This window comes from Salvelinus alpinus, chromosome 3 (genome assembly GCF_045679555.1).
Source record: "Salvelinus alpinus chromosome 3, SLU_Salpinus.1, whole genome shotgun sequence".
Lineage (NCBI taxonomy): Eukaryota > Metazoa > Chordata > Actinopteri > Salmoniformes > Salmonidae > Salvelinus > Salvelinus alpinus.
Genome location: NC_092088.1, coordinates 80,943,413 through 80,967,103, shown reverse-complemented (window position 1 = coordinate 80,967,103; position 23,691 = coordinate 80,943,413). Strand labels below are relative to the sequence as shown.

General features: G+C 42.8%; 1 long non-coding RNA gene across 1 annotated transcript in view; it reads right to left on the bottom strand.

The window, feature by feature from the left end:
• Positions 1-622: 622 nt before the first annotated feature.
• LOC139569762 (uncharacterized) overlaps positions 623-23,691 on the bottom strand; it is a 162,838-nt gene continuing 139,769 nt past the window's right edge. Inside the window, exons 2-4 of the long non-coding RNA XR_011673960.1 lie at positions 17,790-17,916; positions 11,697-11,799; positions 623-692 (exon numbers count right to left, since the gene is read on the bottom strand). This is a non-coding gene — a long non-coding RNA (uncharacterized lncRNA). The remainder of the gene's footprint in view (positions 693-11,696; positions 11,800-17,789; positions 17,917-23,691) is intronic.

Sequence of the window (23,691 nt, the reverse complement as noted above, 5' to 3'; positions counted from 1 at the left end):
TCAGCCCTTCAACCTGAGGAGGCGTTCACACCTAGCACAGAAACACAGCCATCAGCTCTTCAACCTGAGGAGAGGTTCACACCTAGCACAAATGTCTATTGTTGTTATTTCTCAGTATGTTTTCTATCCAGAGAGTTAAACATTAAACCGAAGAACAGTTGCTCTCTGACTGACAGGTGTGAAAGAACTGAACCAAGGTGCAATGTTACTGTAATGTGATATGAGCCTTCATTGTTTTGCCGTGTGTGTGTGTGTGTGTGTGTGTGTGTGTGTGTGTGTGTGTGTGTGTGTGTGTGTGTGTGTGTGTGTGTGTGTGTGTGTGTGTGTGTGTGTGTGTGTGTGTGTGTGTGTGTGTGTGTGTGTGTGTGTGTGTGTGTGTGTGTTGCAGCGAACAACAGCATCTGGAGTGCCACTGAAATGACCTCTTAGTGGTGTCTTGTCGACAGATGTAGAGCTAGACTTGGGCTGTCGATTTCTAACACTTTATTCACTGCATTATAATGAGCATCTGGGGCTTCAGGTACATACAGCGTCAACGTGCTGCTAACTGACTGTGATGTCTACCTGAGTGGATTTCACTGTGTGTCTGTGGGTGTGTGTTTGTGTGTGTGTTGTTGGGTACTCACGGTTAAGAAAGGATGTCTGGTGTTTTATAACACTCTGCTCTCCGTGAGTGTGTGGGCCACTTCATCCTGTGGGGGGGACATAACGTAATGAAGGGAACTTCAGAGACAGCACAACATATGAATGTAACAGTAATTTCTGTACTGAGCATCATTCAATTTGCTACCAGTTATTTTTAGTTTGACTATCAACATGGAGCGAAACATACCTTTGCAATTATTACTTCATTCTTTAACATTTTCATTGCATAATATTTCCTGTAAGCCTTCTCTCTCTCACTAGAATGACTTTTCCAAAAGAGCATTCTCCCCGTAGCTGTAGGTAGTCAAAGTCATTGTTTGAAAGAAACCAGTAGAACAGTTTAGTGCAGTTCTAATAGTTCTAATTGTTTGTCTGTTTTTGGAGGACCGATGGGGAAGGTAAAACATTATTTTAAAAAAGCTTTACAAAATGATTGTATCCATGTTTCTATATCAGCCAATCAGGATATGTCTCCTGTGGTGTGGTCATCCTTCAGTCAGTGGTCCAGCTGCTTGCATTAATGGAACTAAAGAAGACACTTTGAACCAATGGCTTCTTGCCGCTGACACAATTTGCAGCGTGTTGTTCTTTTTCTGATCCATGTTTATTTCATTTCATCCCTTAGTGTCACGTTGGCATGAATGAGTCGGGAGACAGGCGGAGGAATGCCTAGTTATTTACTTTTCTCAATATAGGGGGTGCTGTTTCAACGTTAGCATTTATCGTCTCCAAATTAAACTGCCTCATACTCAATTCTTGCTCGTACAATATGCATATTATTGTTATTATTGGATAGAAAACAATCTCTAGTTTCTATAGCCGTTTGAATTATGTCTCTGAGTGAAACAGAACTCATTCTACAGCACTTTTCCTGATATGGAGTGAGATTTCAGAAATTTTGGCCTCTGGTCCCAGGTCAGTTTTAAAGTCCCTGTAAATCCTATGAGGATACAAACACTGCCCATACCTTCCTCTAGATGTCAGTAAGAGGTGACAATTTGAATGGAGTCGATTGCGCAATCAGGGCCTGTATAAAACGCGAAAGACCGGATGTACCGTTCTTTTCCTGCTGCGCCTGACGCAAGATGGACGTCGGACTGGCTCTCTTTCCAAGCGTTGGTTTAGCCACTTATATATCGCCGGTCATGTTTTTACTCGTTATAGGTGTTAAAAACATCATAAGGTAGTTAATTTAAACCGTTTTATAGCAATTTATATCCGTTTAGTGCGATTTTGAGGCATTGCTTTGTGATGCACTTTGAAGCGCCGGGCACGTTTCGGGGTCCCGGTCGAACGTTAGTGGGCATTTCGACGGACAAGAGGACATCTTTCGACCAAAAGAAGATTAGACCCAAGAAAGGATACATTGCCCAAGATTCTGATGGAAGATCACCTCACAGTAAGAAATATTTAAGATGATAAATCGTTGTTCTGTCGAAAAATGTTATACGCATATTCCGCCATTTTTTTTGGTATAGCTTCGCTTGGCGAACCCTGTATTGCACAGTAAGGATAATTTTAGTAATGTAATTCAGCGATTGCATTAAGAACTAATTTGTCTTTCGATTGCTGTCCACCCTATATTTTTTAGTCAAGTTTACGATTAGTTATTCATTACGCCAGATCACTGTCCAAAATGGAGCCCGACATTTTCAGGCTAGTTTTGCTAGTATTGTCATGTTATAACCATGTTTTTTTGTGGCTAAATATGCACATTTTCGAACAAACTCTATATGTATGTTGTAATATGATGTTACAGGAGTGTCATCGGAAGAATTCTGAGAAGGTTAGTGAAAAAATTAATACATTTTGGCGATGATTACGTTATCGCTCTCTTTGGCTTGTATCAATGCTAGGGTAACGTTTGCACATGTGGTATGCTAATATAACGATTTATTGTGTTTTCGCTGTAAAACACTTAGAACATCTGAAATATTGTCTGAATTCACAAGATCTGTGTCTTTCCATTGCTGTGAGCTGTGTATTTTTAAGAAATGTTTTATGATTAGTAATTAGGTAATACACGTTGCTCTCTGTATTTATTCTAGTCGAGTTGTGATGGTGGGTGCAATCGTAAACTATGATTTCTACCTGAAATATGCAAATTTTTCTAACAAAACCTATCCTATACAATAAATATGTTATCAGACTGTCATCTGATGAGGTTTTTTCTTGGTTAGTGGCTATCAATATCTTTATTTGGCCGAATTGGTGATAGCACCTGATGGAGTAAGAAACTGATGGAGTTAGAAAAGTGGTGTCTTTTGCTAACGTGGTTAGCTAATAGATTTACATATTGTGTCTTCCCTGTAAAACATTTTAAAAATCTGAAATGGTGGCTTTATTCACAAGATCTGTATCTTTCATCTGGTGTCTTGGACTTGTGATTTAATGATATTTAGATGCTACTATTTACTTGTGACGCTATGCTAGCTATGCTATTCAGCTTTTTTACTGGTGGGGGGTGGGGGGTGCTCCCGGATCCGGGTTTCTGACTCGGTAGAAGTTAAGCCCAAATGACAGCGTGCCGTGTACAGGCACGGGGACGAGGACCAAACAAACACGTATACAACACACAGGGTTGAAACCCAAACAAAAGAGCGACGAGTACCTAGAATAAATAACACAAGCGCACAATGATTAACACACGGGACGAGACTCGTAATCATCTGCACAATCCACAATGGCACAAAAGCCAAGACATACCGCACAGGTAGTCACATGACCAACGGATATAGTAAAAATAATCGACAGGACAACAGTAAACCAAGGACACACTTATACAATTACTAGTCACTGTGAATAGGGGCCAGGTGTGTGTAATGAAAGTTCCGGAGGGATCCGTGACACTCAGGTCCTTGGGTGGGGTGGGATTGGGATGGGGGTTGTAACATCATTTTGTATGTATGTACAGTTAAAGTCGGAAGTTTACATACACCTTAGCCAATACATTTAAACTCAGTTTTTCACAAATCCTGACATTTAATTCAAGTAAAAATTCCATGTTTTAGGTCAGTTAGGATCACCACTTTATTTTAAGAATGTGAAATGTCAGACTAATAGTAGAGATAATTATTTATTTCAGCTTTTATTTCTTTCATCACATTCCCAGTGTGTCAGAGGTTTACGTACACTCAATTAGTATTTGGTAGCATTGCCTTTAAATTGTTTAACTTGGGTCAAGTGTTTCGGGTAGCCTTCCAAAAGCTTCCCACAATAAGTTGACAGAGCTGGTGTAACTGAGTCAGGTTTGTAGGCCTGCTTGCTCGCACACACTTTTTCAGTTCTGCCCACACATTTTCTATAGGATTGAGGTCAGGGCTTTGTGATGGCCACTCCAGTACCTTGACTTTGTTTTCCTTAATCCAGAACACAACCCCTCTAGTTAGGTCCAGAACACACCCCTCTAGTTAGGTCCAGAACACACTGTCTTGCGACAGGTACAGTACACAGAGATGACCAGTTTACAGAGGAGTAAGAGTGCAATGATGTGTCCTATAAGAAAAATAAATATTTAAATCAATTTTGAAGTCAGGCTGTAACACAACAAAATGTGGAATAAGTCAACGGGTATGAATATTTTCTGAAGGCACTGTACACCTCTAGAGCTCCAAATACAGGAAATAGTCTGGAGTATGGATAGACTCTTTAAACTCATACCATACAGCACCTGTAACACAAACACATGAACAAACTTCTGCACTGTAACGGTGATATTTCACAATGAAATGTAGCTACTGTTTAATGTCTAATGTGACAACATTATGCATAATCAAGTTTCAAGTTTTAATGTCACGTGCAAAAGTACAGTGGAATACCTTTCTTGCAAGTTCTAAACCCAACAATGCAGTAATCAATATAGCACAAAAAATAAGGTATATTTGTGGGGGATAACACCATTTTAAAACCCAATTACATTATGCTAAGTTAAAAATGATCTATAGACAGTGCAATTTATTCATTACACCTTCACAATGGGGTAAAAATGAGACATGCAACAAAGGCTAATCTATGCAATCATCCAATGTAATCGTTGATCAGTCACAAAACAAATGTTCACAAATTAGGTTATGTGAATGGTGTTACCCCCCATTGGGTTCTCATTTGTTGTGCCGAACAACATCTGTCGCATAAAACCAGTGGTGCATTTAGATTTGTGAGAACATGTGTGTATTAAATTATGAGTACAGTGCCTTGCAAAAGTATTCAGCCCCTTGGCATTTTTCCTATTTTGTTGCATTACAACCTGTAACGATGGTCGTCTGAGGAAGAAGGAGTAGACCAAAGCGCAGCGTGGTACGTGTTCATGATGTTTATTATAACCTGAACACTGAAACAAAAAACAAAAGTGGAACAAAACGCAACAGTTCTGTCAGGTACTCACACAAAACAGAAAACAACTACCCACAAAACACAGGTGGGAAAAGGCTACCTAAGTATGGTTCTCAATCAGAGACAACGATAGACAGCTGCCTCTGATTGAGAACCACACCCGGCCAAATACACAGGAATAGAAAACATAGAACACAAAACATAGAATGCCCACCCCAACTCATGCCCTGACCAAACCAAAATAGAGACATAAAAAGGATCTCTAAGGTCAGGGCGTGACACAACCTGTAATTTAAATTAGTTTTTATTTGGATTTCATGTAATGGACACAAAATAGTCCAAATTGGTGAAGTGAAATTAATAAAATGACTTATTTCAAAAAATTCAAAAAATAAAAACTGAAAAGTGGTGCGTGCATATGTATTCAACCCCTTTGCTATGAAGCCCCTAAATAAGATCTGGTACAACCAATTACCTCCAGAAGTCATATAAAGTCCACCTGTGTGCAATCCAAGTGTCACATGATCTGTCACATGATATCAGTATATATACAGCTGTTCTGAAAGGCCCCAGAGTCTGCAACACCACTAAGCAAGGGGCACCACCAAGCAAGCGGCACTATGAAAACCAAGGAGCTCTCCAAACAGGTCAAGGACAATGTTGTGGAGAAGTACAGATCAGGGTTGGGTTATAAAAAAACATCCGAAACTTTGAACATCCCACGGAGCACCATTAAATCCATTATTTAAAAAATGAAAAGAATATGGCACCACAACAAACCTGCCAAGAGAGGGCCATCCACCAAAACTCATGAACTAGGCAAGGAGGGCATTAATCAGAGAGGCAACAAAGAGACCAAAGGTAACCCTGAAGGAGCTGCAAAGCTCCACAGCGGAGTTTGTAGTATCTGTCCATAGGACCACTTTAAGGCATACACTCCACATAGCTAGGCTTTATGGAAGAGTGGTCAGAAAAAAATTAGCAAACATGTTTGGGGTTCGCCAAAAGCATTTGGGAGACTCCCCAAACATATGGAAGAAGGTACTCTGGTCAGATGAGACTAAAATTGAGCTTTTTGGCCATCAAGGAAAACGCTATGTCTGGAGCAAACCCAACACCTCCCATCACCCAGACAACACCATCCCTACAGTGAAGCACAGTGGTGGCAGCAACATGCTTTGGGGGTGTTTTTCATCGGCAAGGACTGGGAAACTGGTCAGAATTGAAGGAATGATGGATGGCGCTAAAGACAGGGAAATTCTTGAGGGAAACCTGTTTCACTCTTCCAGAGATTTGAGACTGGGACAGAGGTTCACCTTCCAGCAGGACAATGACCCTAAGCATACTGCTAAAGCAACACTCGAGTGGCTTAAGGGGAAACATTTAAATGTCTTGGAATGACCAAGTCAAGGCCCAGACCTCAATCCAATTGAGAATCTGTGGTATGACTTAAAGATTGCTGTACACAAGCGGAACCCATCCAACTTGAAGGAGCTGGAGCAGTTTTGGCTTGTAGAATGGCCAAACATCTTAGTGGCTAGATATGCCAAGCTTATAGAGACATACCCCAAGAGACTTGCAGCTGTAATTGCAAAAAATTACTCAACAAAGTATTGATTTTGGGGGTGTGAATAGTTATGCACGCTCAAGTTTTCCGTTTTTTTGTCTTATTTCTTGTTTGATTCACAATAAAAAATATTTTGCATCTTCAATTTCATACCTACACAACAGGACACTTTTTCTGAACACCTTTTTGCAGCTTTACACCACTTAAGCTTGTGAATATATCCTACATGTGACTCCCAACAAGAGCCAACAAAAGTTGTGTTCCTTTTGAACAAACGAATCGTTTTTGGCCTTGCTGCTATTAGCCCATACAAATGCAATGAACAACAGATAGTCCCAAAAAGTATCAATAGGAAGTTTGTTCTGAAGTGCCTCTCCCATATCCAAGAGATATAAGAAAGATCAGGAAAGAAATATATTTAAAAAATATATATAAATATATTTAATGCCATATTTTTGGCATTAAATAGTCTCCATACACCATAATTTTTTTCAACTGCTACTGGGGGACCTTCAGAAGAGTTTTGTGAGGCCTGTGGGTGTCCTAGAGTAAAACAACCGACATGTACATGTTCATGAGAGTCTCACCTTTGCACAGAAGGGTACGTGTGTAGCCCAAACGGTTCAGACGCTACACACAGAAGTTAGCAGATCGGCTGTACGGACTTCAGACAAGACTCCTGACGCTTGTGAAGCTCATAGAGCAATTTTTATATTTAAACTCACCAAAAAAAGAAACGTCCTCTCACTGTCAACTGCGTTTATTTTCAGCAAACTTAACCTGTGTAAATATTTGTATGAACATAACAAGATTCAACAACTGAGACATAAACTGAACAAGTTCCACAGACATGTGGCTGACAGAAATGGAATAATGTGTCCCTGAACAAATGGGGTCCAAAATCAAAAATAACAGTCAGTATCTGGTGTGGCCACCAGCTGCATTAAGTACTGCTCATGGACTGCACAAGCTTTGCCAGTTCTTGCTGTGAGATGTTACCCCACTCTTCCACCAAGGCACCTGCAAGTTCCCAGACATTTCTGGGGGGAATGGCCCTAGCCCTCCCCCTCCGATCCAACAGGTCCCAGAAGTGCTTAATGCGATTGAGATCCGGGCTCTTCGCTGGCCATGGCAGAAAACTGACATTACTGTCTTGCAGGAAATCATGCACAGAATGAGCAGAATGGCTGGTGGCATTGTCAGGCTGGAGGGTGATGTCAGAATGAGCCTGCAGGAAGGGTACCACATGAGGGAGGAGGTTGTCTTCCCTGTAACGCACAGCGTCGAGATTGCCTGCGATGACAACAAGCTCAGTCCGATGATGTTGTGACACACCGCCACAGACCATGACGGACCCTCCACCTCCAAATCGATCCCACTCCAGAGTACAGGCATTGGTGTAACGCTCATTCCTCCGACGATAAACACGAATCTGACTATCACCCCTGGTGAGACAAAACCGCGACTTGTCAGTGAAGAGCACTTTTTGCCTGTCCTGACTGGTCCAGCGATGGTGGGTTTGTGCCCATAGGAGACGTTGTTGCCGGTGATGTCTGGTGAGGACCTGCCTTACAACAGGCCTACAAGCCCTCAGTCCAGCCTTTCTCAGCCTATTGCGGACAGTCTGAGCACTGATGGAGGGATTGTGCGTTCCTGGTGTAACTCGGGCAGTTGTTGTTGCCATCCTGTACCTGTCCCGCAGGTGTGATGTTCGGATGTACCGATCCTGTGCAGGTGTTGTTACACGTGGTCTGCCACTGCGAGGATGATCAGCTGTCCATCCTGTAGCGCTGTCTTAGGCATCTCACAGTACAGTTATTGCAATGTATTGCCCTGGCCACATCTGCAGTCCTCATGCCTCCTTGCAGCATGCCTAAAGCATTTTCACGCAGATGAGCAGGGACCCTGGACAACTTTATTTTGGTGTTTTTCAGAGTCAGTAGAACGGCCTCTTTAGTGTCCTAAGTTTTCATAACTGTGACCTTAATTGCCTACCATCTGTAAGCTGTTAGTGTCTTAATGACCGTTCCACAGGTGCATGTTCATTAATTGTTTATGGTTCATTGAACAAGCATGGGAAACAGTGTTGAACCCTTTACAATGAAGATCTGTGAAGTTATTTTGATTTTTACGAATTATCTTTCAAAGACAAGATCCTGAAAAAAAAAAATCTTTTTTTGCTGAGTTTATATTTTTTAAATGTAACCTTTATTTAACTACATAGGCAAGTCAGTTAAGAACAAACGTTTCTGACCTTAGTTACTTTGTTTTGTCTTTATTTTGTTGGTCAGGGCGTGAGTTGGGTGGGTATATTCTATGTTGTCTGTTTCTATGTAACGGCTTTCCTCCTCCTCTTCATCCGAAGAGGAGGAGCAGGGATTGGACCAAAACGCAGCATTGTGATATGACATGAACGTGACATTCTATGTGGGGTTTTCTAGTTTGGCCTGATATGGTTCTCAATCAGAGGCAGCTGTCATTCATTGTCTCTGATTGGGAACCATATTTAGGTAGCCTGCTTTCACTGTTGGTTTGTGGGTGTTTGTTTCTTGTGTCAGTGTTTGTGCCACACGGGACTGTTTTCGGTTAGATTCTCTTTGTTATTTTGTATTGTGTCATGTTCAGTTTATTATATTAAAACATGGACACTTACCACGCTGCGTCTTGGTCCGATCCCTGCTACACCTCCTCTTCAGACGAAGAGGAGGAAATCTGCCATTACAGACGGCCTACACCGACCAAACCCGGACGACGCTGGGCCATTTCTTCACCGCCCTATGGGACTCCCAATCACAGCCGGTTGTGATACAGCCTGGAATCGAACCAGGGTGTCTGTAGTGACGCCTCAAGTACTGAGACGCAGTGTCTTAGAACGCTGCACAACTCGGAATCCCTCAAAATGACAAAACGGAGAGCGTTATTGTGTTTGGTGAGAGGCCAAATTGTTCGGACGCTACGAACGATTTTGTGAGAAGACCGATTTTAGAGATGGTCTGACAAACACCGCTCTAGCTCTGTCACCTTTCATCGCTGATGAAGAAGTGCAACGTAGGCGGATGCGGTGGATTGAAACACATCCAATGCAAAAACAGATATCTCTAGTTTAAGATGATTATGCTAATTTGATTTCCACGGAGCTCAGAAATTGACTCTAGGGTTAACCGCTGGCTGCACTTCCCCTCAATCCTCTGGCCTGTCTATTTAGGCTGCAGCTCTAACTGTAGTTATCTTCCCCTCAATCCTCTGGCCTTATTTAGGCTGCAGCTCTAATTTTAATAATCTTCCCCTCAATCCCCTGGCCTGTCTATTGAGGCTGCAGCTCTAATTTTAATGATCTTCCCCTCAATCCCCTGGCCTGTCTAATGAGGCTGCAGTTATAACTGTAATTTTCGTCTCCTTCCCCAGCAGAAAGTAGAGTTTAAAACCCTAACATCTGCCAGTGCTGCTTACTCTACCCAGCTCTGCTCTGTAGTTCGCTCTCACAGGTCGCTGCCTGCAGTTCCCCGTTCGCAAGAGACAGAAGAGTGGAGAGGATCGTCTGTGTATGTACCAATTGTAATGTTTTCATAGATGTACTGTTTTCATAGATGTCCTGCTTTCATAGATGTACTGTTTTCATAGATGTACTGCTTTCATAGATGTACTGTTTTCATAGATGTACTGCTTTCATAGATGTACTGCTTTCATAGATGTAATGTTTTCATAGATGTACTGTTTTCATAGATGTACTGCTTTCATAGATGTACTGTTTTCATAGATGTACTGCTTTCATAGATGTACTGCTTTCATAGATGTACTGCTTTCATAGATGTAATGTTTTCATAGATGTAATGTTTTCATAGATGTACTGCTTTCATAGATGTACTGCTTTCATAGATGTACTGCTTTCATAGATGTACTGCTTTCATAGATGTACTGCTTTCATAGATGTACTGCTTTCATAGATGTAATGTTTTCATAGATGTACTGCTTTCATAGATGTACTGCTTTCATAGATGTACTGTTTTCATAGATGTAATGCTTTCATAGATGTAATGTTTTCATAGATGCACTGCTTTCATAGATGTACTGCTGTCATAGATGTACTGCTTTCATAGATGTACTGCTTTCATAGATGTACTGCTTTCATAGATGTACTGCTTTCATAGATGTACTGCTTTCATAGATGTAATGTTTTCATAGATGTAATGTTTTCATAGATGTACTGCTTTCATAGATGTACTGCTTTCATAGATGTACTGCTTTCATAGATGTACTGCTTTCATAGATGTACTGCTTTCATAGATGTACTGCTTTCATAGATGTACTGCTTTCATAGATGTACTGCTTTCATAGATGTAATGTTTTCATAGATGTACTGTTTTCATAGATGTACTGCTTTCATAGATGTAATGCTTTCATAGATGTACTGCTTTCATAGATGTACTGCTTTCATAGATGTACTGCTTTCATAGATGTACTGTTTTCATAGATGTACTGTTTTCATAGATGTACTGCTTTCATAGATGTACTGCTTTCATAGATGTACTGCTTTCATAGATGTACTGCTTTCATAGATGTACTGCTTTCATAGATGTAATGTTTTCATAGATGTACTGCTTTCATAGATGTACTGCTTTCATAGATGTACTGCTTTCATAGATGTACTGCTTTCATAGATGTACTGCTTTCATAGATGTACTGCTTTCATAGATGTACTGCTTTCATAGATGTAATGTTTTCATAGATGTACTGCTTTCATAGATGTACTGCTTTCATAGATGTACTGCTTTCATAGATGTACTGCTTTCATAGATGTACTGCTTTCATAGATGTACTGCTTTCATAGATGTACTGCTTTCATAGATGTACTGCTTTCATAGATGTACTGCTTTCATAGATGTACTGCTTTCATAGATGTAATGTTTTCATAGATGTAATGTTTTCATAGATGTACTGCTTTCATAGATGTACTGCTTTCATAGATGTACTGCTTTCATAGATGTACTGCTTTCATAGATGTACTGCTTTCATAGATGTAATGTTTTCATAGATGTACTGCTTTCATAGATGTACTGCTTTCATAGATGTAATGTTTTCATAGATGTACTGTTTTCATAGATGTACTGCTAGATGTACGGCCATAGATTATCAGAATAAGGGATGAGCTCACCTTTCCTCTGGCGTGTCCACATGGAAGGTCCTCTCTATGATGATGGTCCACTGTAGACATCTGATGATGAATGTGTTGGGCTTTGGTCATTCTGTCTGGCATTCTGAGACAGAGAGTGGACAGAAAGAGAGGTGTCTGTGAATATTCACATTTACTAGATTTCGAATCTACTGAGGGGGGACTGCAACCTCAGCACCTCTACTTCCCGCGGCTATGTTATACTACAGCAAACACAACATTTTGCATGTTAAAGGCCTAAACCTGACGCCACAGCTGTCTCGCTCCATCCAGGAACACACACTGCCAGATGGGGCTTTAAGCCAATTGTGGAAAAATGTTGCAGTGTGCTCCATAGTCAGGGCTACTGCAGCAGCTATTGGGGACAATGTTCAGTCAGATGACAGCTGAAACAGAATGTTGAGCCTATATGTGCCAGTAGGTAATGACTTCTCTCCCTCAGCTGCACTACTTCCCTCCCTCAGCTGGTCCCATCTCCACCACCACCAAACGGCGGGCAGCCTAAATATAGGCGGGAAGGTTAATGACGACACGGCTAAGGTCGCAGGCACTGTTTCTCATTGCTAAAGGCGTTACTACAGACCCTGGTTCGATTCCAGGCTGTATCACAACCAGCCATGATTGGGATTTGGCCCAGCATCTTCCGGGTCTGGCCGGGGTAGGCCATCATTGTAAATAAGAATTTGTTCTTAACTGGCTTGAATAGTTAAAAAAGTTTAATAAATTAAATAAATAAATTAAACCTCTACCTGCTTTGCTAACAAAATTGAGTCTCCCATTGTGCTCAGAGAAAACAATGGATGGATGGATGGAGTTTCAGTAGCTATTAGCTCTGGACACAACAAAGTAACTTTAGAGGAGAGTATACTGTAGATAGAGGAGAGTATACTGTAGATAGAGTAGATTATACTGTAGATAGGGGGGAGTATACTGTAGATGGAGGATATTATACTGCAGATAGAGGAGAGTATACTGCAGATAGAGGAGATTATACTGTAGATAGAGGAGATTAGAGGAGATTATACTGTAGATAAGGGGGACTATACTGTAGATGGAGGATATTATACTGCAGATAGAGGAGAGTATACTGCAGATAGAGGACATTATAATGTAGATAGAGGAGAGTATACTGAAGTTAGAGGAGAGCATACTGAAGTTAGAGGAGAGTATACTGTAGATAGAGGAGATTATACTGTAGATAGAGAGTGCACTGTAGATAGAGGATAGTATACTGTAGATAGAGGAGAGTACACTGTAGATAGAGGAGATTATACTGTAGATAGAGGAGATTATACTGTAGATAGAGGAGAGTACACTGTAGATAGAGGAGATTATACTGTAGATAGAGGAGATTATACTGTAGATAGAGGAGACTATACTGTAGATAGAGGGCATTATAATGTAGATAGAGGAGAGTATACTGTAGATAGAGGATAGTATACTGTAGATAGAGGGGAGTATACTGTAGATAGAGGAGAGTATACTGTAGATAGAGGACATAATAATGTAGATAGAGGGGAGTATACTGTAGATAGAGGAGATTATACTGTAGATAGAGGAGAGTATACTGTAGATAGAGGAGATTATACTGTAGATAGAGGAGATTATACTGTAGATAGAGGAGATTATACTGTAGATAGAAGAGAGTACACTGTAGATAGAGGAGATTATACTGTAGATAGAGGAGATTATACTGTAGATAGAGGAGATTATACTGTAGATAGAAGAGAGTACACTGTAGATAGAGGAGATTATACTGTAGATAGAGGAGAGTATACTGCAGATAGAGGAGATTATACTGTAGATAGAGGAGATTATACTGTAGATAGAGGAGAGTATACTGTAGATAGAGGGCATTATAATGTAGATAGAGGAGAGTATACTGTAGATAGAGAGTATACTGTAGATAGAAGAGAGTATACTGTAGCTAGAGGGGAGTATACTGTAGATAGAGGAGAGTATACTGTAGCTAGAGGGGAGTATACTGTAGATAGATGAGATTATACTGTAGATAGAGGAGAGTATACTGTAGATAGAGGGCATTATACTGTAGATAGAGGAGAGCATACTGTAGATAGATGAGAGTATACTGTAGATAGAGGAGATTATACTGTAAATAGAGAGTGCACTGTAGATAGAGGAGATTATACTGTAGATAGAGGAGAGTATACTGTAGATAGAGGAGATTATACTGTAGATAGAGGAGAGTATACTGTAGATAGAGGAGAGTATACTGTAGATAGAGGAGATTATACTGTAGATAGAGGAGATTATACTGTAGATAGAGGGCATTATACCGTAGATAGAGGAGAGTACACTGTAGATAGAGGAGATTATATTGTAGATAGAGGAGAGTATACTGTAGATAGAGGAGATTATACTGTAGATAGAGGAGAGTATACTGTAGATAGAGGGCATTATAATGTAGATAGAGGAGAGTATACTGTAGATAGAGAGCATACTGTAGATAGAGGAGAGTATACTGTAGATAGAGGAGATTATACTGTAAATAGAGAGTGCACTGTAGATAGAGGAGAGTATACTGTAGATAGAGGAGCGTACACTGTAGATAGAGGAGAGTACACTGTAGATAGAGGAGATTATACTGTAGATAGAGGAGATTATACTGTAGATAGAGGAGATTATACTGTAGATAGAGGAGATTATACCGTAGATAGAGGAGAGTACACTGTAGATAGAGGAGATTATACTGTAGATAGAGGAGAGTATACTGTAGATAGAGGAGATTATACTGTAGATAGAGGAGAGTATACTGTAGATAGAGGGCATTATAATGTAGATAGAGGAGAGTATACTGTAGATAGAGAGTATACTGTAGATAGAGGATAGTATACTGTAGATAGAGGAGATTATACTGTAGATAGAGAGTACACTGTAGATAGAGGAGAGTATACTGTAGATAGAGGACATTATAATGTAGATAGAGGAGAGTATACTGTAGATAGAGGAGAGTATACGGTAGATGTGGGAGTGTATACTGTAGATAGAGGGAGTATACTGTAGATAGAGGAGAGTATACTGTAGAAAGAGTGAATTGTGCTGTAGATAGAGGAGAGTATACCGCAGATTGAGGGATTATACTTTAGATAGAGGGGGTATACTACAGATAGAGGGGGTATACTGTAGATATAGGTGAATATAATGTAGATAGAGGATAGTATGCTATAGATAGAGGAGAGTATACTGTAGATAGAGGAGAGTATACTGTAGATAGAGGAGAGTATACTGTAGATAGAGGAGAGTATACTGTAGATAGAGGTGGGTATACTGTATATACAGGGATTATACTGTAGATAGAGGAATTATACTGTAGATAGAGGAGCGGATACTGTAGATAGAGGATAGTATACTGTAGATAGAGGTGGGTATACTGTATATACAGGGATTATACTGTAGATAGAGGGAGTATACTGTAGATAGAGGAGAGTATACTGTAGATAGAGTGAATTGTGCTGTAGATAGCGGAGAGTATACCGCAGGTTGAGGGAGTATACTGTAGATAGAGGGGGTATACTACAGATAGAGGGGGTATACTGTAGATAGAGGGGGTATACTGTAGATAGAGGAGAGTATACTGTAGATAGAGGAGAGTATACCGCAGGTTGAGGGATTATACTGTAGATAGAGGGATTATACTGCAGATAGAGGGGGTATACTACAGATAGAGGGGGTATACTGTAGATAAAGGGAGTGTACTATAGATAGAGGAGAGTATACTGTAGATAGAGTGAATTGTGCTGTAGATAGAGGAGAGTATACCGCAGGTTGAGGGAGTATACTGTAGATAGAGGGATTATACTGCAGATAGAGGGATTATACTGCAGATAGAGGGGGTATACTACAGATAGAGGGGGTATACTGTAGATATAGGGAGTGTACTATAGATAGAGGAGAGTATACTGTAGATATAGGGAGTGTACTATAGATAGAGGAGAGTATACTGTCAACAGAGGAGTGGACAGGATTGTTTGTTTTGCTTCAGCTAAAGGAGAGTGCTGCAGCAACTGTCCTGAATGTTACTGTAATCTGCATTCTGATTCATTTCCCTGTTCTGATCTCCCTGATGGGATAGGGTCACCACATATCGTACACTACTGTCACTATTAGTTAATCAGTTTGCATCCTTGTTATATTACACACTGTCCTTATTTGAACTCTGATACATATTCAAGTATTTTATATTGAAATATAATTAGCAAATAGTATGTATAAACATAGGGCTCTGGAGAAGTGAAATCTTCACCATAGTCCTGTTTGGCAAATGTATAAAAAAAATTGCATCAGTATTCAGTCCCTTTACTCAGTACTTTTTTGAAGCAATCAATTTTAGAATAAGGCTGTGGTGGAAAAAAAAAAAAAAAGTCAAGGAGTCTGAATACTTTTCGAATGCACTGTAAATTTACTGAAAACCCGTACTATTACACAGAGATATTAACAATATTGCACTTTTCATGCAGCGTGATTTTGGCCAGCTAATAGTTTAACCACTGATCAAGCATCCTTATGGACTAAACGTTCAAATCCTGTTGCTGCAGGATTATTTTGCTGTGACAATAATCGGCAAATTTAGATCCTATATCTGTAGGTGAGTTATCTGAGATGTGAGTATTTGACATTAGAAGGTAGCCCATTGGTCAGACAGACAGGCAGACAGGCAGGCAGTGTCTGGGGCTCTGTCTGTCTGTCAGTGACAGTAAATATCTTTCCCCACGCCGGGGACAGACGTGCAGGCAGACAGGCAGGGCTGCACCATTCCATTTCACTGGCCTTTTGACTACAGCAGCCAGCCTCACAGCACCACCTGGCCTCACAGTTTTGGACAACAGATGTGGGAATACTGTAGCGCTGCCAAGCCAGCCGGGGCCGGATGTATGGCCACCCTCTCTGCCCCAGCCTTTAGATTAAAACCTGGCCGTTGGCCACGCTAGATTCCTGACGGATGGAGAGAGAGAAAAAGCTCCCTCCATGTGTCCGACTGGTAACACAGCAAGGCTGATGGATGGATGGACACACCCTCTTAAGCTGTCCTTTCTTTCCCTTAGAAAAACTACCCCGCTGGCGACCATAATGCAAATCTCAGGCCATTGCCAGTTGAGTTACGTGTTGGGACAAAAGGATATCGTTGTATTTATTTAATGTCCATGTAAATACTGTGGCATTCGTTGTAGGAACTGTACCAAGAAGTCAGATGTTTCCACCAGCTTAGTGGCTATCAGCTAGTTGGGATGGGGCTGGAGAAATGTAACCACTCTCAAATGTATGTCTTACATAAAACCCACATGAAGATCACGTGATCTTATGTGAAGTTAATATGATAACAGGTGACAACATGTTAAGCAACATGTGATACCATGAAAATACAAGTGAAACATGAGAAGTGTTCCAAAAACACATTTTCACATTAAATTATGTGATTTTTCACATGGGAAATCATGTGTTTTTTCTGTAAGGGTACACTGAGATATGAATGCAAGGATCTGTCTTCCATGAGATCAAAATTAGACATTCAACCATGTTTTGAGGCTATACAGTGGTTGTTTACAATTACATTGTGAACAAACAATTGAGTAAAACAACCTTATTTTTTGGGTTCTGTTAGCGTTTATAATTTATCTTCTTCAAGAATCAATGGGTATGTCGTTAATTTAAAAGTAAAAAAAGGTATGTACCAATCCCAGATTGCCCCTTTAAGTCTCGGTCTCCCTTGGGAAAGAGGTCTTCTGACCTCAATGGGACTTCCTAGTTACACAAAGGTTAAAAAAAAAAAAAATCTGGGAAATTATCCAGGCCACTGCGGCATATAGCCTAGTGGCGGCAGGTAGCCTAGTGGTTAGAGTGTTGGACTAGTAACCGAAAGGTTGCAAGATTGAATCCCTGAGCTGACAAGGTAAAAATCTGTCGTTCTGCCCCTGAACAAGGTAGTTAACCCACCGTTCCATGGCCGTCATTGAAAATAAGAATTTGTTCTTAACTGACTTGCCTTGTAAATAAATACAAATATGATTTGATTTAGATTAAATGATGTGTTAGAAGCCAGCACAGCGGATTACTCACATGTAACAAGATAATTTATTAAGGGGAGAGGGTAGGTCTGCGTCCTGTGGATTCTCTTTGTAACCTATGAACGAGCCGTCCGTTTTCAGCAGGAAGTAGAGTGGTCTCCAGGTCTTGATATATTCTCCTGTAGAAAGAGAAAAGGAGAAAGAGAAAGAGGGGGGAGAAGAATACAATGATGAGTACTGTTGATACTTGTACTTTCCTGCATAAATTAAATCAGGATTATGCCTCTACTGCCATTCATTCCAATTAGACTGGTTTGGATTCTGGATTTATGAGGGTTCATGACGTAGCCCCTCTAATAATTTAATAGGATCTCTTTGGATGGTAATGACTCATTAACCCCTGGGTTGGTGACAGGTCAATCAAATAATTGTGCACTACCACCTTTGTGTAGGTTGAACGTTTCTTCGTTAGTGCATGAAACCTGCCTGTCCATAGATCCAAAAACAATAAGCTTGGCACTCATAAAGCAGTTAAAATCGCTTTTTACATTTTTTTTTCATGGTTTTATGGAACAGGTTTAAAAAATGGTTAGCTCTTTGAGGTCATTTTTAGTGCAGACATGATTGTTTTTGCATTAAAGTGCCGTAACACAGTTTACCCCTATCACCAGTATCATCCTGAAGTGATTTCTGTTTCAATACCCATCCAGACCAATATCGTTTAGACTCTCATCATATTGCTTTGCCATGTTTTGCCAATCAAAATGACAAAAACATGTTTACAATCTCAGTGCTGAAATCCCTCCACAACCATCATCTGCTTCATTTGGGTTAGGCAGTTGTTCCGCTGGGACTGGGGGACCCGGGACACCCCTATCCTCCTGCCCCGGGAGTTAGGCTAGCTCTGTAGAGAGGGGCACAACATGGGGGGTCAGATCTTCATCAGGGGGCCAGAGCGGACAACTTTCACCCTCCCGGGTGGCAGCATCATCACAACATCTGCTGAGCAGCTGGTCATCCCGCATTACCAAACAAAACATCTGGTGAAACAGCCGCCTCCATTTAATAACCAACAGCAGGATTACAAGTGTGTCAATATCTCAGCACACAGCGCTACATCACACGCACAGCACCGGGTTCAACACAGGATACCACAGGATACTGGAGAGCACAGGCAGCATATTGTATAAGGTGTATACTACTATATGATAACTGTTAATAGAAGACGTTTGGAGTTTGACTTGAGAGGGAAGGTACTACACTTCTGCTGTTAGCGAAGATAGATGTCACAACACTTGACTAGAGCTTTTAAAAAGATGCAAACATTCGTATGCACAAAACCCTAACCCGAATGGACACACTGAAATCCTCTATAATGGACGAGACGTGAAAATCCTCAAACGTGCACTTTGTGTTTTTTAACTCCTGGTAATTAGCCCACCATCTCATGGTGACATCTCGTGCTGACATGCACGCCTCTGTGACAGCTCTGAGAAAATAAACAACATGTTCTATTTGTAACATCCACTTTAAGCATAATGACAGCAGCTTTTCTTAATTAACACATCAGAGAATAACACCTGCTCATGTTCATTTGAGGAGACGGAGGTCTTTGCCTGTATGCCTCTGTGAGGCTGGGGTCTGTGTGAGGCTGGGGTCTGTGTGAGGCTGGGGTCTCTGTGAGGCTGGGGTCTGTGTGAGGCTGGGGTCTCTGTGAGGCTGGGGCCTCTGTGAGGCTGGGGTCTCTGTGAGGCTGGGGTCTGTGTGAGGCTGGGGTCTGTGTGAGGCTGGGGTCTGTGTGAGGCTGGGGTCTGTGTGAGGCTGGGGTCTCTGTGAGGCTGGGGTCTCTGGGAGGCTGGGGTCTCTGTGAGGCTGGGGTCTGTGTGAGGCTGGGGTCTCTGTGAGGCTGGGGTCTGTGTGAGGCTGGGGCCTCTGTGAGGCTGGGGTCTGTGTGAGGCTGGGGTCTGTGTGAGGCTGGGGGCTGTGTGAGGCTGGGGTCTGTGTGAGGCTGGGGGCTGTGTGAGGCTGGGGTCTGTGTGAGGCTGGGGTCTGTGTGAGGCTGGGGTCTCTGTGAGGCTGGGGTCTCTGTGAGGCTGGGGTCTGTGTGAGGCTGGGGTCTGTGTAAGGCTGGGGTCTCTGTGAGGCTGGGGGCTGTGTGAGGCTGGGGGCTGTGTGAGGCTGGGGTCTGTGCGAGGCTGGGATCTGTGTGAGGCTGGGGCCTCTGTGAGGCTGGGGTCTGTGTGAGGCTGGGGTCTCTGCGAGGCTGGGGTCTGTGTGAGGCTGGGGTCTGTGTGAGGCTGGGGTCTGTGCGAGGCTGGGGTCTGTGCGATGCTGGGGTCTGTGCGAGGCTGGGGTCTGTGTGAGGCTGGGGTCTGTGTGATGCTGGGGTCTGTGTGAGGCTGGGGTCTGTGTGAGGCTGGGGTCTGTGTGAGGCTGGGGTCTGTGCGAGGCTGGGGTCTGTGCGAGGCTGGGGTCTGTGTGAGGCTGGGGTCTGTGTGAGGCTGGGGTCTGTGCGAGGGGAAGAGGGGAGGAGAGCAGCTGAACACAACGCAGTAGGCTGTGGGGCTGAACACAACGCAGTAGGCTGTGGGGCTGAACACAACGCAGTAGGCTGTGGGGCTGAACACAACGCAGTAGGCTGTGGGGCTGAACACAACGCAGTAGGCTGTGGGGACAGGAGCCACCATAGGCTGCAAGGTCTCTCCTCTGACTCACTGACAGCCTGTCACAGATCTCACCACTAACAGTTGGTGCTGTTGGAGGATAAATAAATGATTCTTGATCAAAACAAGACATGTAAGTATGTGTAGACATTTGCTACCAGACGGGAGAGTGTGCGTTACATAGGTAATTGCATGAAGCACTGAGAGGTTTTGAATGAATCAAACATACTGGATTTAAGAGTGTTATGACAGACAGAGTGGTCTTTAATGAATGCTATGAATAGGTATCCCACCAGATTTAGTTTAATGTGTGAGTGTAGCTGTATTTGTTCAATGCAATATTCAGTCTGTGGTGCTTGGTTTGCAGTGTGGTAAATGGTTCAATGTCCTGGACTGAGGGTTAATGGTCCAATGTCCTGGACTGAGGGTTAATGGTCCAATGTCCTGGACTGAGGGTTAATGGTCCAATGTCCTGGACTGAGGGTTAATGGTCCAATGTCCTGGACTGAGGGTTAATGGTCCAATTTACTGGACTGAGGGTTAATGGTCCAATGTCCTGGACTGAGGGTTAATGGTCCAATGTCCTGGACTGAGGGTTAATGGTCCAATTTACTGGACTGAGGGTTAATGATCCAATGTCCTGGACTGAGGGTTAATGGTCCAATGTCCTGGACTGAGGGTTAATGGTCCAATGTCCTGGACTGAGGGTTAATGGTCCAATGTCCTGGACTGAGGGTTAATGGTCCAATGTCCTGGACTGAGGGTTAATGGTCCAATTTACTGGACTGAGGGTTAATGGTCCAATGTCCTGGACTGAGGGTTAATGGTCCAATGTCCTGGACTGAGGGTTAATGGTCCAATGTCCTGGACTGAGATTTAATGGTCCAATTTACTGGACTGAGGGTTAATGGTCCAATTTACTGGACTGAGGGTTAATGGTCCAATTTACTGGACTGAGGGTTACTGGTCCAATGTCCTGGACTGAGGGTTACTGGTCCAATGTCCTGGACTGAGGGTTAATGGTCCAATTTACTGGACTGAGGGTTAATGGTCCAATTTACTGGACTGAGGGTTAATGGTCCAATGTCCTGGACTGAGGGTTAATGGTCCAATTTACTGGACTGAGGGTTAATGGTCCAATGTCCTGGACTGAGGGTTAATGGTCCAATGTCCTGGACTGAGGGTTAATGGTCCAATGTCCTGGACTGAGGGTTAATGGTCCAATGTCCTGGACTGAGGGTTAATGGTCCAATGTCCTGGACTGAGGGTTAATGGTCCAATGTCCTGGACTGAGGGTTAATGGTCCAATGTCCTGGACTGAGGGTTAATGGTCCAATGTCCTGGACTAAGGGTTAATGGTCCAATGTCCTGGACTGAGGGTTAATGGTCCAATGTCCTGGACTGAGGGTTAATGGTCCAATGTCCTGGACTGAGGGTTAATGGTCCAATGTCCTGGACTGAGGGTTACTGGTCCAATGTCCTGGACTGAGGGTTAATGGTCCAATGTCCTGGACTGAGTGTTACTGGTCCAATGTCCTGGACTGAGGGTTAATGGTCCAATGTCCTGGACTGAGGGTTACTGGTCCAATGTCCTGGACTGAGGGTTAATGGTCCAATGTCCTGGACTGAGGGTTACTGGTCCAATGTCCTGGACTGAGGGTTAATGGTCCAATGTCCTGGACTGAGGGTTAATGGTCCAATGTCCTGGACTGAGGGTTAATGGTCCAATGTCCTGGACTGAGGGTTAATGGTCCAATGTCCTGGACTGAGGGTTAATGGTCCAATGTCCTGGACTGAGGGTTAATGGTCCAATGTCCTGGACTGAGGGTTAATGGTCCAATGTCCTGGACTGAGGGTTAATGGTCCAATGTCCTGGACTGAGGGTTACTGGTCCAATGTCCTGGACTGAGGGTTACTGGTCCAATGTCCTGGACTGAGGGTTAATGGTCCAATGTCCTGGACTGAGGGTTAATGGTCCAATGTCCTGGACTGAGGGTTAATGGTCCAATGTCCTGGACTGAGGGTTAATGGTCCAATGTCCTGGACTAAGGGTTAATGGTCCAATGTCCTGGACTGAGGGTTACTGGTCCAATGTCCTGGACTGAGGGTTAATGGTCCAATGTCCTGGACTGAGTGTTACTGGTCCAATGTCCTGGACTGAGGGTTAATGGTCCAATGTCCTGGACTGAGGGTTACTGGTCCAATGTCCTGGACTGAGGGTTAATGGTCCAATGTCCTGGACTGAGGGTTACTGGTCCAATGTCCTGGACTGAGGGTTAATGGTCCAATGTCCTGGACTGAGGGTTAATGGTCCAATGTCCTGGACTGAGGGTTAATGGTCCAATGTCCTGGACTGAGGGTTAATGGTCCAATGTCCTGGACTGAGGGTTAATGGTCCAATGTCCTGGACTGAGGGTTAATGGTCCAATGTCCTGGACTGAGGGTTAATGGTCCAATGTCCTGGACTGAGGGTTACTGGTCCAATGTCCTGGACTGAGGGTTACTGGTCCAATGTCCTGGACTGAGGGTTACTGGTCCAATGTCCTGGACTGAGGGTTAATGGTCCAATGTCCTGGACTGAGGGTTAGCACAAACTGGGAACCAGACTATGTAGAGGTGGACCAGGATGGACAGTTACACCCACATAAAGTTCCAACTCTCAGGGCTCTATTCAATCAGATCCGCATTAGCCGACATCCGCATAGCAGTTGCTTTGACGGTGTCGGAGGTGGAACTGCATTAGAGCCGTCAAATCCACAAGTGGCGCCTGGCATTATACGTAAAGCGGACATTTTTTTTCCAGCATCGTTAGTTCTGAATAGCCGACACTTTTAGTTCTGAACTTCTCGATTTGGCTCCAACGCAGTTCCACCTCTGACACCACCAAAACATCCACTATGCGAGTGTCTGCTATGACCAGTTAACTCTTGATCTCATTGAATCTAGGCCTCAGACTCAATCATAATGTCCCTGGTCAGTATCCCTGATGAACATCTTGAAGTGCTGCTATAGGCAGATACTCTGAATGGGCTGCTATAGGCAGATACTCTGAATGGGCTGCTATAGGCAGATACTCTGAATGGGCTGCTATAGACAGATACTCTGAATGGGCTGCTATAGGCAGATACTCTGAATGGGCTGCTATAGGCAGATACTCTGAATGGGCTGCTATAGACAGATACTCTGAATGGGCTGCTATAGGCAGATACTCTGAATGGGCTGCTATAGGCAGATACTCTGAATGGGCTGCTATAGGCAGATACTCTGAATGGGCTGCTATAGACAGATACT